The sequence below is a fragment of the Cheilinus undulatus genome, linkage group 13 (assembly GCF_018320785.1).
Source record: "Cheilinus undulatus linkage group 13, ASM1832078v1, whole genome shotgun sequence".
In the NCBI taxonomy this organism is placed as follows: Eukaryota; Metazoa; Chordata; class Actinopteri; order Labriformes; family Labridae; genus Cheilinus; species Cheilinus undulatus.
Window position 1 is genome coordinate 9,162,818 of NC_054877.1, and position 15,447 is coordinate 9,178,264.

The following is a 15,447-nucleotide window of genomic DNA, read 5'->3' on the forward strand; positions in this document are numbered from 1 at the left end:
TTTTAGCTGATAGGCCTAAATATGCAAAGATGACTCTAGTAAGAAAAATGCAAAAGTGACATCATATGCACAGATTTCTTACACAGATTGCAAATGCATCTGAACAAATTCTAAACTGTGCACTTAGATGCACATATTGGGCTAAACAGGGACTGTAATGACGCTCTTTTCAAATACATGTACTTTAATATGGAGTTGCCCCCTTCTGCAGCTTTAACAGACTCCACTCTTCTTAGAAGGCTTTCCACAAGATTTTGGAGTGTTTCCGTGGGAATTTGTGCCCATTCATTCTGTAGAACAATTATGAGGTCAGACACTGATGTTGGATGAGAAGACCTGGCTCACAATCTCCCCTCCAGTTCATCACAAAGGTGCAGGACGTTGTTGAGGTCAGGGCTCTTATCAAATCATGTCTTTATAGTCCATCTTTGTGCACTGGGGCACAGTCATGTTGGGATAGAAAGGACCATCCCCACACTGTTGCCACAAAGTCGGAAGCATAGCATTGTCCAAGATGTCTTGGTATGCTGAAGCATTAAGATTGGCCTTCACTGGAGATAAGGGGCCAAGACCAAACCCTGAAAACAGCCCCATAACATTATCTCTCCTCCACCAGACTTCACAGTTGGAGCAATGCAATGATTTCTTGACCTTCACCACCCCGGACTCACCCATCTGACTGCCAAAAAGAGAAGCACGTTTCATCACTCCATAGAACACATTTCCGCTGCTCCACAGTCAAGTGTTGGAGTGCTTTGCATCACTCCATCAGACTCTTGGCATTGGACTTGGTGATGTGAGGCTTGCATGCAGCTGCTCAGCCATGGAAACCCAACCATGAAGCTCCCGCTGCACAGTTTTGGTGCTGAGTTGCTGTTGTTCCTAAACTCTTCCACTTTTAGAATAATGCTGGAATATCCAGCAGGGATGAAATTTCCCAGTTCACCTTATTGCAAAGGTGGCATCCATCACAGTACCATGCTTTAAGTCACTGAACTCTAATTCAGGAGACTGCATGGCTAGATGCTCCATTTCATGCACCTGTGGCAACAGGTCTGATTGTAACAACTTCATTTAATTGGCAGGTGTGGCCAAATACTTTTGTCCATATAGTGTATGCATACAGTTGGAATGCATTTACTAACATTTTGTTTTAAATAAAGTGGGGGGATGTGCAGAAAACTACAGAGAAACAGGCCAGAGGTCTTAATGTGGCAGCAGAAGTGGAGAATCAACCTGCTGCTGCACCCTCCCTCACCTCCACATCCACACACACACACACACACACACACACTCACACCCACACAGTAGGCTGCATGTGCAGCAGCTGCAGCCTCCCTTTGTCCTTCTTTGTGTGTTAATGAGCTCCAGTCTTCATCACACAGGCTGATGGTTTAATCAAGAGTCTGAATGAAAGTGATCGTGTTGATCAAATGACTCACTGAAGCCTCCAATCAAAGTCCATCCAACACAAACATCACACATCTCTGATATGACCACTCGTTTCTTCATCCTTTTGTGGCGCACCAGAGAGAAAAGGGTTTAAAGGATATGTGTCAAACATTATATATGACTCAGACACAGCGCTATCATCAACATCTCTGCTTTCCTGTCACACAGTCAGCTGACAGCGGCGGCGGTAATGGATGAGTCACAGTCAGAACTTCTCATCAGGTTGCTGTTTGTCTCTCTGTCCAGCAGGATGAATGAGCGGACCCAGGGCTGGATTTATGAGAGCCAATCAGGAGCCAGACAGTCAGGACGCATTACTACAGCCCACCCGTTACCATGGTGATGGTATAACACGGCTCAGAGGAGCAGCATCCCTGCGAATCCAAGCACCGACACTGCTTCGCATCAGGATTATCACCCTGTCATGTCCTGGTACCACTTTGACATGTTAGTGACATGTTGTAAATAAAATTATTATTAAAGTTGTGATTTTAAAACTATATAACATCTTTATTTTCACTTGTTAGTCATCTATTAGTGAATTCATGGAGGGAACATCTTATAGAAGACAGAAAAAGAGTCCTCAGGCAAAATTTAACATCAGAATCACATGGCTGAGCATGAATTCAGAAAGTGTTTTTCTTTGGAACATTTACAACCAATTATTTCATCATAATAAAAAAAACCTTACACGATCCTCCTAAGACCCAGCATGTACATATGAAGAAAATATATTTTGGCTTTCAGCATAGTTTTTATTTCTGCAGTTAGAAGTTGTAGATAATTGCCAGGACATCCACTAAAGTTTAAATAATTTGCTTGAAATGTGGGAAGAATTTTCTATGAAAATTTCTTGAATTTTCATGAAAGTTTTAGGGATTTTGTTTGGTTAATTTCGGGAATTTACTCAGAACTTATAAAGTTTTTTCATAGAAATTTGAGTGACGTGTCTACGTTTTCATTGGGAGTTATTGGGGTAATTTTCTTTAGGAATGAATGTGGGAAATTTGTATGGATGTTAGGAAGAATTTGTTTGGAGAATCTATAAATCATTTTGGGAAATTTGATAAGAATTTTCCAGGGGAATTTAAATCAAAATTTTTAGAGGCATTTCTCGGAAATATTGTAAATTTATTTGATGTTTTTTTCAGACTTTGATTAGGAATTTGAGGGTGGGCTTTTAAATTGTCATCAATTGCCACAGGAATGTTTTTTTTTTTATCAGTTAGGGGTATCTGATAGATTATTTGGTATTGCTTGGAAATTTGGTACATTTATTTGAATTTTCTTTTTTTTTAATTTGATTGGGAAGTTAGGTGGGGTGCATGGGCGTAGCACGGGGGGACAAAAGGGTGCTGACTAACCAGGCCCACAATAGGGAGGTGCCTTTGAGAAGCCTGCACTGAAAAGTGTTTTATTTTTTCTGAGTAATCAGTACCATTTTTGAGTCAAAAGCGACTAAATGAATTGGTTGGCAGACTGAAATTGTATCAGAGTAAAATAAAATATTGGGGCCCCTGCTCCTTCCTTAAAAATGTCAAAATGGTGTTGTCCAGGGCCACAGTAAAGATATTGCTCATAAATGGGGAAATCATGGTTCAAAAATACATTAAAATTCAAAGATATTTGTAAAAATGATGCAACATTTGTTGCTTGGCTAGCCGGTTAAGGGGGACCCTGTGTAATTTTTTTCTGGGGGCCTGAAATCCCTAGCTACGCCCCTGGTGGGGTGGAAATTTGTTTGATACGTTTGGAAGCATTTCCCCCTCATTGTCATGGAATTTTGTGGAATTTATTTGCATTTTTTTGGTAGTTTCCTTGAAAATTTTCAGGATTAACATGGATTTTTACCTTTTAGGGGAATGTTCAAAAAATATTTACTGAAATATTTTATTGATATTTTAGGTTCAGGTTTTTTTTTGTTTTGTTTTTTTGTTTTTTTGGTGTTTCTTTCAAATTTGCTGTTTATTTTAAAACATTTAGGGAACTTGATTGGGCATTTGGTTGGTGGGTGTCCAGTGAAGTTTTCAAGAATATCACAGACAGTCAGAGACTTCAAAGTTTGATGAGCCACCATGGCTACTCTGTTTGAGTTTTGTTCACGAGTTGAACAGGTTTTTCTCATGAAGGCGTCCTCTGACAGCTCTGAAAATTCCAAGCAGACCTAATGAACCGTCTTAGAGGAGTTGATCCTAAAGGGACCCCACATAATTGTCACTTTTCCCTTTTTTGTAAAAAAATAAATAAATCAAAATGCTGGACTTCCTGTTGATTTAGAAATACAGGTCTATTAAATTCCTCACCAAGCCTGGTGCATCTGCCAGCTTTCAAGACTGTTTGAGTGTGTTAAGGACTTCCTATTAGCCAAACTCATAGAAAGAAATAATAACAATCTAAGGGTTTCAGGAGAGTCCTCTGCACCGTCTCAGTGCTGAAGCCCTAATTATCCATCCAGGAGTAAAAACATAGGAGAGTGGTAAGTAGAGCAGACAATGATGATTAAATATAATGTTAAGTGGCTGGATGCTGTTGGTCTGGCTTTAGCTGTGAGGGAGAGACACTTCGATAACCTCAGAGAGCATTATATCCTTACATGAGTTAGCATAGGCTGGCCACATGAGATGATGTTCAAATCCTGACGTAAACATGGCAGACCACACACAGGGTTAAAATTATAACCCTCCAAGAGCACCACACATCTGCTGTTTGAAGGAAGAGTTATTCACAGACATGAGATCTCACAGAAACACACGGTCAAACGGGACTTCAGAAAAAAAACTAACAAACTAACATGGAGGATGTTCGACATCTTCAGCCGGCTGCCCTGGAGTGCAACAAAAATCAAAGAATAGTAGAACGGTGAAATCCTGGCTGAGATGAACATCTAGTGAGTCCTCCTTTCTCATCAGTTTTCCAGAGTATTCTAATTGCGGTCCAACTGTCTGACCAAGAATCATAAATACCAAACTAGTTTGACATCTAAAATTCAAAATCATGGAGGCTCCAGCTCAACCAGCAAAGTCTGGTTGAGTCTCAGATTGTTTGAGACACGCCCCCTTATACATCCGAGCGCCTGAAGTCTAGCCCATTACTGTTTCAGACTTGGTTTGTGGCTGCAGTGTCTCTGCAGTGTCACGGTTTGATTTTCATTTCAGCATGCATGAAACAAGTCAGGGCTTTCAGACTGCAAGCTAGAGCGCTGTATCTCACTCGCCTGACATATGAGCCTCAAACCCGGAGAATCCAGAGAACAGAAGCTTACCTATTTTTCCATAAGCCTCGAACGTCTCTCTGCCATAGTGTTGTACTTAAGACCACACTACCCGAGACCAAGACAATAAAAACCCATTTTTAAAAAGCATGACAAGGTTGATGGAAAATCTCGAGTCTGGCCAATCCGAGATCGAGACAAGACCAAAACACCCAAAATGTGGTTTTGAGACTGGTCTCAAGTCCAAGACCATTCTCGAGTACAGCACTACTCTGCAAAAGTAGATAGGAAAATGATATAAAGAGAGTCCTATCATTTCAGCAGATACGCATACATCAGTAGGATAGTTGTTTCCTAATAAACCCAAAAAAGGCCAGTCTAATACAGCTGTTCTCTAGTGAAGCCCTCTGTTCCCACATCAGTAGAATATGTCACAGGCTAGATAAACACAGCTTCCAGCTTCTGATTTTCAAAGTAAAAGCCTGGGTGAGTTTGAGTTTGGCAGATGCTGGGAGAACATTACCTGCCGGACTGTACTGTACCAACTGTGAATTCGGTGGAGGTGGGATAATGACATGGGGCTGTTGTTCAGGGTTTGGTCTCGGCCCTTGTCTCCAGTGAAGGTCAATCCTAATGCTTCAGCATACCAAGACATCTTGGGCAATGCTCTGCTTCCAACTGTGTGGTGAAGGCTCTTTTCTACTCCAACATGGCCGTGCCCCAGTGCACAAAGAAGGACTATAAAGATGCTCTACAGGATGAATGGGCAAAAAATTCACACAGAAACACTCCAAAATCTTGTGGAAGCCTTCCAAGAGGAATGGAGGCTGTTACAGCTGCAGAAGGGGGGCAACTCCATCTTAGAGTGCATGAGTTTGAATAGAATGTTATTACAGTAGCTGTGATGAAGACATGATAAAGACATGTATTCTGAATGTAAATAAGGGGGCATGACTGGATAAAACAGCATCAGAAAAGTCCCTGAAGAGGATCCTGACCTCACAGCGAGATCTACGCCAGTGGTTCTCAAATGGTGTGGCACTGGTGTGCCGTGAGGCAAGTCTAGGTGTGCAGTGGGGATTTGTACGATACGTTATTACTACAACCTTATGTCAAGTACTGTAACCAGGCCTGCACACAGATCTGGCTGGACCCCTGAAAACCCCCAGAGAATGGGTCCTCCCCAGTTGTGATTTATTGATGATATCAGTGCATGTGTGTTGGATCAGTAGCATTGGTGCTAGCATCCTGGCTAACAGTCGCCTCATTTGGCAAGCTATTATTGAGTTGAAATTGGTGTTGAAATTATTAATTCATTCTAATTTTAACCAAGTTAACACATTTTTCCAGCCATTTCGCCGCTTATGTTGACAACCTAAACTATTTTTGCTGCTTTTTTGCAATCTTGCAACTTTTTAAAAATCCTTTTTGACCCATTTTTTGCAACTTTTTTGGAACTTTTTACCACATTTAACCCATTTTTGCTACCTTTTGTCTGTTTTGGCCTACTTGTGCTATTATTTGGACATTATTTTGCCTTTTTTTCATCACTTTTAACCCCTTCTAGCAACTTTAACCCTTTTTGTCACTTTTCTACCACTTGTTACCTATTTTGCCACCTTTTTGACATTTTCAACCCATTTTTGCCATCAATTTGCCAGTTTTTGCTCACTTTGCCTTTGTTTGGCCACTTTTTTGCCCAATTTTTCCCATTTTTTAAATCACTTTTTACCCATTTTTACCACCTTTTTACAACATTTAACCCTTTTCGGCCACTCTGAACCCATTTTTGCCGCCTTTTTGACACTTTAAACATGTTTTTACCCCTTAAACCTTTAAACCTATTTTTTGGCCCCTTATGCCGATTGTTAACCCATTTTTTACTTTGTCTTGCCACTTTTTGCCCAATTTTGCCATGTTTTCTTTGTCATTTTTAACCAATTTTTGCCAGCTTTCAGCCACCTTTTGCCACCCCGCAGTTGGCTGTGCCCCAGAAACCTCTCCCTTTACCCCCCTTATGGGCCACCTTGACTGTTATATTGTCTAAAAAGTTGATTTTGTGTTGATATGAATATGGTGTGCCTTTTTGGCTTAACATTAGGTGTGCCTCGGGTGAAAAAGTTTGAGAACCACTGATCTACGCCACTGATAAGGCATTTATTTAGAGTCTAATAGAACTCTGCAGACATGCTGAAATGATGAAGTGATGGAGTACTGACCGGTATGATGGAATGAAGACATAAAAATCTACGTTTGTGTCCAGATTAAGGCTTTTGCACCAACTGTGAGCATATACTTGGTTTTTAGAAGTGTGCTGAGTTTGCTGAAGACCTGATGGATATTCATATTTCACATTTGGGTCTGTCCTGTAGTTGCTAGCTGCAGAGCAATGCTTCAGAACATTTTATCTGATTGCAATGATTGCTTTGAGCTAAATAACGAAGGGGGCCTCATTCTGGTCTTTGCTAGGGGCCTCCAGACATCTAAGGCCACCCCTGCTTTCAGCACAAGCCTCAGATCGTACTTGGAGATCATTTTCATCACAGCAGATCATTATACATGTACACTCTCAAAGTAGAGTAGCACAGAAATAATTAATGTCCCTGAGGGGTGCTACATAAATATAACATGGATATCACGGCCTTATAAAGAAGCTTACAACACATGTGATGATAAAACTCCCCGGCTGCAGATTCATAATGGCTCCCTGTTTGATTGTTACAGGAAAATTATGGCTGTAAACCACCAATCAAACCAGTTTAAGCACCATTAAAATATTTTATTAGGTCAAATTTGATCCTGAATCCATCTGTACAGTTATCTTTATCCCTTAAAAGAAATAAATGGTGAGAAATATCCTCAAAAGGCTAAATGTTTAATAAAATAAGGATGAAAATCTTCAGATTTACCAATCTGGAAGCACGTGCGATGATTTTCACGATTAATTGATTATTAACCTGATTATTCAGTCGTTTAATTGACAAATTAGAGTGATTATTTCAGCACCACAGCACAGCTTTAAAGGGAGTAACAGTGGAGAGAAAAAACGGTCTCATTCTGATTCAGGATCAGTCTCTGTGGCTCCATTCACGCGCAAAACGTCGTCTAACATCGTCTAAAGCGCACGTGCAGCAAACTAAACACTCACACCTCCACTCAAACATTTTATTTCGATGATTTTCCTCCAAATTCACAAAATAAACCGAGTGTTTCAGCGCGACTGCCCTCCTCCGCCGCCTCTCCATCCTATTGATAGGCAAGGTGGCATCTCTCCCATCCACACCCTACTCCCACTGCGCATGCGTGCCGCGGCAAACAAAGGACCAGGCAATTAAGGCGGCGGAGGATGGCTAATAAAGTTTGACTCGGTGCAGAAATAGCATCCTGCGTGGAAGCAGCAGCAGCACGAGTGGAGTGAAAGGATGAACTTAATGTGTGAGTGCATGGGAGGAGATTTAGGGGGGATTTAAGGTAGCCTACCCCACCCCCCCCCCCTCCACCCACCCACTCACCCAAATTCTCCATCATCTCCTCTACACGCTCCCCTCCTCCCCCACCCTCCTCCATCCTTCATCTCAGAGCAATAAAACGGAAATATGAGATCAATAATTCATCTGAATCATGACATAATCTGGTTACAGACGCTGAGCGCGCGTGTGACAGTGTAAATGTGCGTGCGCGTGCAGCCAAACGGTGTCACACCTCCCCACAGACAGACAGACAAAGAGGTGGGGCGAGCAGCTCTTCTTATTTCTGCAATTGTTTACTGGGTGTAAATTATGTTGGTGGAGGGGGAAAAAAACCTTCCCTCGGCGTTGCCATGGCAGCCTGGAGAAATTATATAATCATAAACAATTCCAGGGCGATCAATAAATTATAAAGAGCGCCTGGAGCGCGAGAAGAGACGCTCCTGTGCGCATTTTCCCTCAAAATAAAAGTGCAAAACACAAAATAAGGGAGAAAATGTGTCTGAGGCTGCAGCGCGTGTTCCTCCAGACTGTACACACCCCTTTTTGAGGCTCGTGCACGTTTTGTCGCTTGGAAAAAGCAGCCAAGAAGAAGAAGACTAAAATCGTGAAAGTGTAAATTTACTCTCAGCAAAGGTTTAGTCCCTTTATTTTCTTTGTTCGTATCAAATCTTCCACATCTTTTGTCTCCAACAACCCGAGCAGCGTGCGCCCCAGCTCCCCAGATGGAGAGATGGAAAAAGACAAAAGGATGAAAAATAAATCAAATTAAACCATTAAAAAGCCCCAAAAGCGGGCTAAATCATGCGGGGAAGGTGAAAATCTTGCGCCGTGGTGGCTCTTACCGTGCACACTGAAGTTCTGACGCTCCCTCTGCTCTCCTCGCAGTTTCTGCTCTAATGTTTTTGCGGCTTCTCCTGCGCGCCCGGCGGCTTGTGCCTGCTCCCTGCACGGTACGGCTGGCTCGGCGATCCTCCGCCTGCGCGCACACGCATCCGTATGGACGTGCACGCGCGTGCGATTGTGCATGCACACGGCAAGCACACAGATGCACAATCCGGAATCAGCTTTTATAAAAATGTCTTTGAATCGTTTTTCCTCCTTTATCTAAAGAGTAAAGGTTATTTATGGAGAATATGTGGAGATTACAGGGTAGAAACGGTAGTTTAGTCTCAGTATTCACCAGTACTGTAGACTGGTTTTATCAGTAATACTCCTACTGAAATATAACAGAAACATGCCCTCTCTTTTTGTCCAGATGAAGCTGAACTTCCAGCACACACTGAGGCTGTTTTAGAGTTTTTATCGTCCTCTGATCGTTTAGTTTGTCGTTGCGCACCGGATGGGAATGTAATAAATCCTGCGCTTCTTTTAGGAGTATTACTCCTCCGCTCTCCATCAGTGTCTAGTTGCCTCGGTGCGCCCCCTGTCGTTCACTGCAGCCTCCACGCTCTTTTAAAGGATTAATGGATTCACTTGTTGATGAAGAATTACAGCACCTCACACCAACAGGTGGGGAAAAGAAGCTTTGATTCATTTAGACCTCTGAAACCCAGGGCATGAGTCAAAATATGTAGATGGTTAGTTTCCTGTTCCCCGCAATCTCTCCAACAAGCAGTTTCCTGATAAGATTGATCTTCATGTTATTTTATGTTAGAAACCCTCATGTTGATTTTCCAGCAGTGGTGTGCACAGACGTTTTCAAGGGCAGGGGCCAAGAGAAAAAAAAGGCACATACAGCGTGTTCTCGCCACTGAAGAGGGAACTAAGTTAAGACATGTGTATATGTTCTACAAATGGCACATTATAGAGCCTTAAAACAGACTAACTAGACAGACTACTCAAGTTAGTCTGTAGTCAGGATCAGCATCCATGAGAGCTGTGTAGATTCAACACTGGACTGGGAATAACACAGAAATAAATAAATAAATAAATCCCCAGGGGGTCTGGGGGTCTTCCCCCAGAACATTTTCAATTAAGTAGATGTCATTTCCTGTATTCTAGTGCATTTTAACACCATATTAGCACCAGATAATCCAAACTGGTTCTGTGAGATATAGTTCTGGCTCAACATAGATCAAAAAAGGGCTAAACGTAAAAGTCAGTGCAACAGTAATGTTTTGCCAACCCGGAGGGCACTTTAGCACGCGTTTTTACCACCCAAGAGGGCAGTTTATCATGTTCTAACCACCCAAGAGGGCAGTTTATCATGTTTATACCACCCAAGAGGGCAGTTTATCATGTTTTAACCAGCCAAGAGGGCAGTTTATCATGTTTTAACCAGCCAAGAGGGCAGTTTATCATGTTTTAACCAGCCAAGAGGGCAGTTTATCATGTTTTAACCACCCAAGAGGGCAGTTTATCATGTTTTAACCACCCAAGAGGGCAGTTTATCATGTTTTAACCACCCAAGAGGGCAGTTTATCATGTTTTAACCACCCAAGAGGGCAGTTTATCATGTTTTAACCAGCCAAGAGGGCAGTTTATCATGTTTTAACCAGCCAAGAGGGCAGTTTATCATGTTTATACCAGCCAAGAGGGCAGTTTATCATGTTTTAACCAGCCAAGAGGGCAGTTTATCATGTTTTAACCACCCAAGAGGGCAGTTTATCATGTTTTAACCACCCAAGAGGGCAGTTTATCATGTTTTAACCAGCCAAGAGGGCAGTTTATCATGTTTAAACCACCCAAGAGGGTAATTAAGTGTTTTTTTTTTCACCCAAGAGGGCAGTTTATCATGTTTTAACCAACTAAGGGAGCAGTTTAGTGTGTTTTACAAACCAGGAGGGCACTTTAACACACGTTTTGCCCACCAAGAGGGCACTTTAACAGGCATTTCGGCTCCCAAGAGGGCACTTTAGCATTTGTTGTGGCTCTCGAGGACACTTTAGCATGCGTTTTGGCTCTCCAGGACACTTTAGCATGCGTTTTGGCTCCCAAGAGGTTACTTTAGAGCGTTTTTCAACAATTGGGCCACGAGGGGGGCCAAATGTTGTGCGGAGTTTACATGTTCTCCCCGTGCATACATGGGTTCTCTCCGGGTTCTCCGGTTTCCTCTCACCACTAAAGACATGCTCATTAGGTTAATTGATCACTCTCAGTTGGCTGCAGGTTTGAAGATGCCTGGTTGTCTGTCTTTATATGTCAGCCCTGTGATTGAGTGGCAACCAGTCCAGGGTGTACCTCGCCCAATGACAGCTGGGATAGGCTAAAATATGTAAAGTGTGACTGATAGCACTGATTTATGGGAAAAAATGACATCATAGAAATGATACAAGGTTTTGACTTGATGCCAGTGATATTCGTTTTAAATCATGATTAGAAACATGATGTGTGATGGCATATTAGAGCCACTAGAAATATTTTCCAAAAATGGAGAAGATCTGCGTAATTTTGAGCTAAAAGAGAGATTATGGAGGTTTAAGAGCAACATATGCTCCCATCCAGACAACGTTTCTTTCAGGGAAGGTCTTGACTTTTTCAGACAGAACATGCTAAACCACAGACCACATCCATCACAACAGCATGGCTTCACAGACGAAGAGTATGGGTCCTGAACCGGCCTGCCTGCAATCCGGTCCTTTTACCAATAGAAAACACTTAGAACATCAGAAAAGGAAAGATCCAGCAAAGATGACCCAGGATTGTTGGGGAGCTAGAATCCTACATCAGAAAAGAATGAGACAACATTCCTCCCCCAAAAGTTTTATTTATTTAATTGCTCAAAAGATATAGAAGACTACGCTGAATTTCTTATTCCAAATGCTGTCAGCTTCTAAAATAAATATAGAATAATATCAATGTTTAAAAGTTTTTGCCAAGGATTTTCTGGAGCTGCGAGTACGTTTTGAAGGTTTTACCTGTAAATGAGGGGAAGGCTGATGAAAAACAGGAAATATGTTTAGAGAAGGTGGGAGAAACATGCCTCAAACATCCTCAGGATCAAAATTCAAACCCACAAACAGTACAGTGTAGTGAGTGTGGCCTCTACAGGCACTCGCTGAGCCAACATGGCTCCAATGCTTTATTTTGAATGTTGCTGGTAATAATATAAATATAATAATTTTTTTTAATTTGAATGAAACACAAGATACTTGTGCCCTATAAAGAGGATCAGCGCTCAGTGAATAAATCCCTAATCCATTACTATCTGCCTCCACAAATCAACCGTGCAGACTCATGGGTAGTAAGAAACCAGCACTTCGCAGGGGTTGTCAAGTGGGAACCCTCCTTCGTCAGTGTTTCGTCCAGTTAGTCCCCCGACACCTCCAGAGGGCTGAACAGTGATCTCCAGCGTCCCAGAGCCACCCCCCTCCATGCCGGCTCTCACCACCCGCCATGCCAACACACAGACATCATCTTACCTATCTTACCACGTGGCCCAAACAGCCTCAACAGGACGCCACCTTCAACAGACCCAGGCTCCGCTGATGATAACAATAAAAATCTTTATTTATATTCAAACTAAGTTACAGAGTACTACATAAGCAGCAAAGACAACAAAAAATAATAAAACAGTAAAAAATGGAGTAAAATCAGGGAAGGCTCTTCAACAGAAGTATGTCTAGAGGATTTAAAAGAAGTGACCAACTCAGCCAGTCATATTTTCTCAGGCAGGGCGTTCTAGAGCCTGAAAAAGCCCTGTCCCCGTCAGTTTTCAGCCTGGCCCCCGAGACAGCTAAGAGACTGCTGGCTGAGTGTCTCAGAGTGACTCATACGGGGTTAAAATATCTAAGTTGTTGGCGGGAGCCTGAGCATTAATAGCTTTAAAGTTACCAGAAAAATCTTAAAATCAGTTCTAAAATGTACTGGGAGCCAGTAGAGAGGATAAGATAGGACTGATGCTCACATCTCCTAGTTTTAGATAAGAGCCTGGCCGAGTTTGAACCAGCTGCAGACGGTAAATATCTTTTTGGCCCAGGCAGGCAAAAATGCAGAGAGAAGTATCTCTGTGTCCTCAAATATTTCTTGGATGATAAAAACAGGATTTCACAAGTTTGATGGTTTGTTTTTAAATGATAAATTACTATTGATCCTCTTACCTGGTTTTCTTGCATCAGGCCTTATATAATTAAAAAGGGAACCAGCAGGGGGCAGCACTGCCTCTGATGCACTGGGACCCAATGACAGGTATGTTAGTACTCAGCTCTGCTGCTCATCTCACAAATGCATGATCCTTACAAATGTGGCACCATTTAAAAGTGTAATAAACAAGCTTTAGAGCAATATAAGATTTATTGCCAAGAAGCATTGTTACAACAATGAAAAATCTACCAATCACAAACTTCCTTACTGTTTGTGCTAAGTATATATATATGTATATACAGTGCTTAAATTTAATAGACCACCTGTCATAAAAACGAGAAACATAACTATTTTATATTGTTTATATTGTTTAAAACTAAAAAATGTTATTGTTATTTATTTGGCAAATAACAAACTGAAACAACTAAATAGTCCTTTTTCACACATAATAACCAAAAAACTTCATATTTTGTATGGCCTCCTTTGGTCTTGATAACAGTTTACATTCTTGCTGCCATTGTTTTTATGGACTTTTCCACAGTCTCTTTTGTTATTGAGTTCCAGATAGTTTCTAGCTGTTCACACAGACTTGCTTTAGATGAAACTTTTGTGCCATCAATCTGGCCAGTCCATCAGTTCCAGTACTCCAGATTCCTTTTTCTTGCTCAAATAGTCTCTGCACAGCTTTGAAGTCTGCTTGGGGTCATTGTTTTGTTGCTATATGAACCCACGACCAATCAGATTCAGCCCAGAAGGGATTCCACGATGCACTAAGATGTTGTGGTAGACGTTCTTGTTTATGATACCGTGGATTTTCACTCATTTGCCCACTAATAATGGAATCTCCACCGTGTTTCACTGTGGGTGCAATGCATCTGGTATCAAAACGTTCTCCAGCTTTTCTGCGGACATAAACACGACCATGCTGACTGAAGAGTTCAAACTTGGGCTCATCTGTCCAGAGTACCTTCTTCCAGTCATCAACAGTCCAGTGTTTGTGCTCCCTGGCAAATCTGAGGTGTTTCTGGATGTTTGCAGGCCTCAATAATGGCTTCTTAGCAGCTGTTCTTCCCTTTAAGCCTTGTTCCCTCAGTCGTCTGCTTATGGTCATTCTGGAGACTTTCTCAGACTCTGATCTAGAAGCATTCATCTCTGCCTGAAGATCAGCAGTGCTCTTCCTTCTGTCTCTAGTGCTTCAAATCTTGAGCTGTCTGACATCTGCTTCAGTTAACTTTGGTTTCCTGCCTCTTCCTTGGTGCATTTTGTACCATTCTCTGCAATTTACTCCGAAGCATCCTTGACCACACTGTGAGAACACGTTGTGTCTTTCCCTATTTGTCTCAGAGACCATCCAGCATCATGAAGTGCTTTAATGCGGACTCTCTCATTTTCAGTGAGCTCTCCACGTTTTACCATTTTGAACAGGAATGAGGGATTTCAAACTGAATTCACCTTTTTAAACCCAAATTTGAGCCGGCTCACTGCGCTTCTCTGAGAAGTCAGAAAATGAATCAAGCACAACATTCAACCACTAAAACTCATTTTTCTGTTCAGGAATGCAAGTAAATAACTATAATTTGACGTATTAATCAAGAAATACTAATGTGCTTTACTATTTTTTCAGTTTTTTTGTAAATCAGTACATTTGAAAATTCGTGGATAACAACAATAATTCTATTTTAGCATTAAAAATATCATTTGGGTTAAAGAGCTTCTACATATTGGTGTATTAACCATTGCAGAAACATAAAAAATGATTATGGAAATTACAAACTCTGTTAATTTAGGGCAGCTGTGGCATAAACCTTACTTTGGTTAGGGTTAGGGTGGTCTAATACATTTTTAAGCACTGTACGTATATATAAAATGTTTGTTTACAAAATTAGCATGGTAGCACCACCTTGTACTGAAACTAATGCCAGCCTTACACCAGAGGACTTTGCTAAAACTCTTAAAAGAGTCCAAAAGACTGATACCTAAGACCCTCTCACATCTAAAGACAATTTGTTGATAAGGCGTTGAGTTTTTAGTCTCAGGCTGAGATTTTTCAGCAGAGAGCAAGATATAGAATAGATGATAGATCACGTTTGAGTTATTATCTCCTGTAATCCGATGTTTTTAATTCATTTACATGGAGTAGAAACAAATGGAAAGTTAAAAACCAAAGCAACTTTTCATGTTACTGCAACAACCGAGGAGCTATCACTTAAACACTTCAGAATAAAAGTACCGTATGAAAACACGAGTAGTCTCACCACGGAAACAAACTGATCTGGCTTTTACTTTGAAAAT

At 41.5% G+C, this 15,447-nt stretch overlaps 1 protein-coding gene across 1 annotated transcript in view; it reads right to left on the reverse strand.

Moving 5' to 3' along the window:
* The window catches only part of basp1 (brain abundant, membrane attached signal protein 1), an 84,690-nt gene extending 75,567 nt beyond the window's left edge, over positions 1 to 9,123 (reverse strand). Inside the window, exon 1 of the mRNA XM_041803494.1 lies at positions 8,976 to 9,123. The gene's annotated coding sequence lies outside the window, so the exon portion shown is untranslated. The remainder of the gene's footprint in view (positions 1 to 8,975) is intronic.
* Positions 9,124 to 15,447: the final 6,324 nt, after the last annotated feature.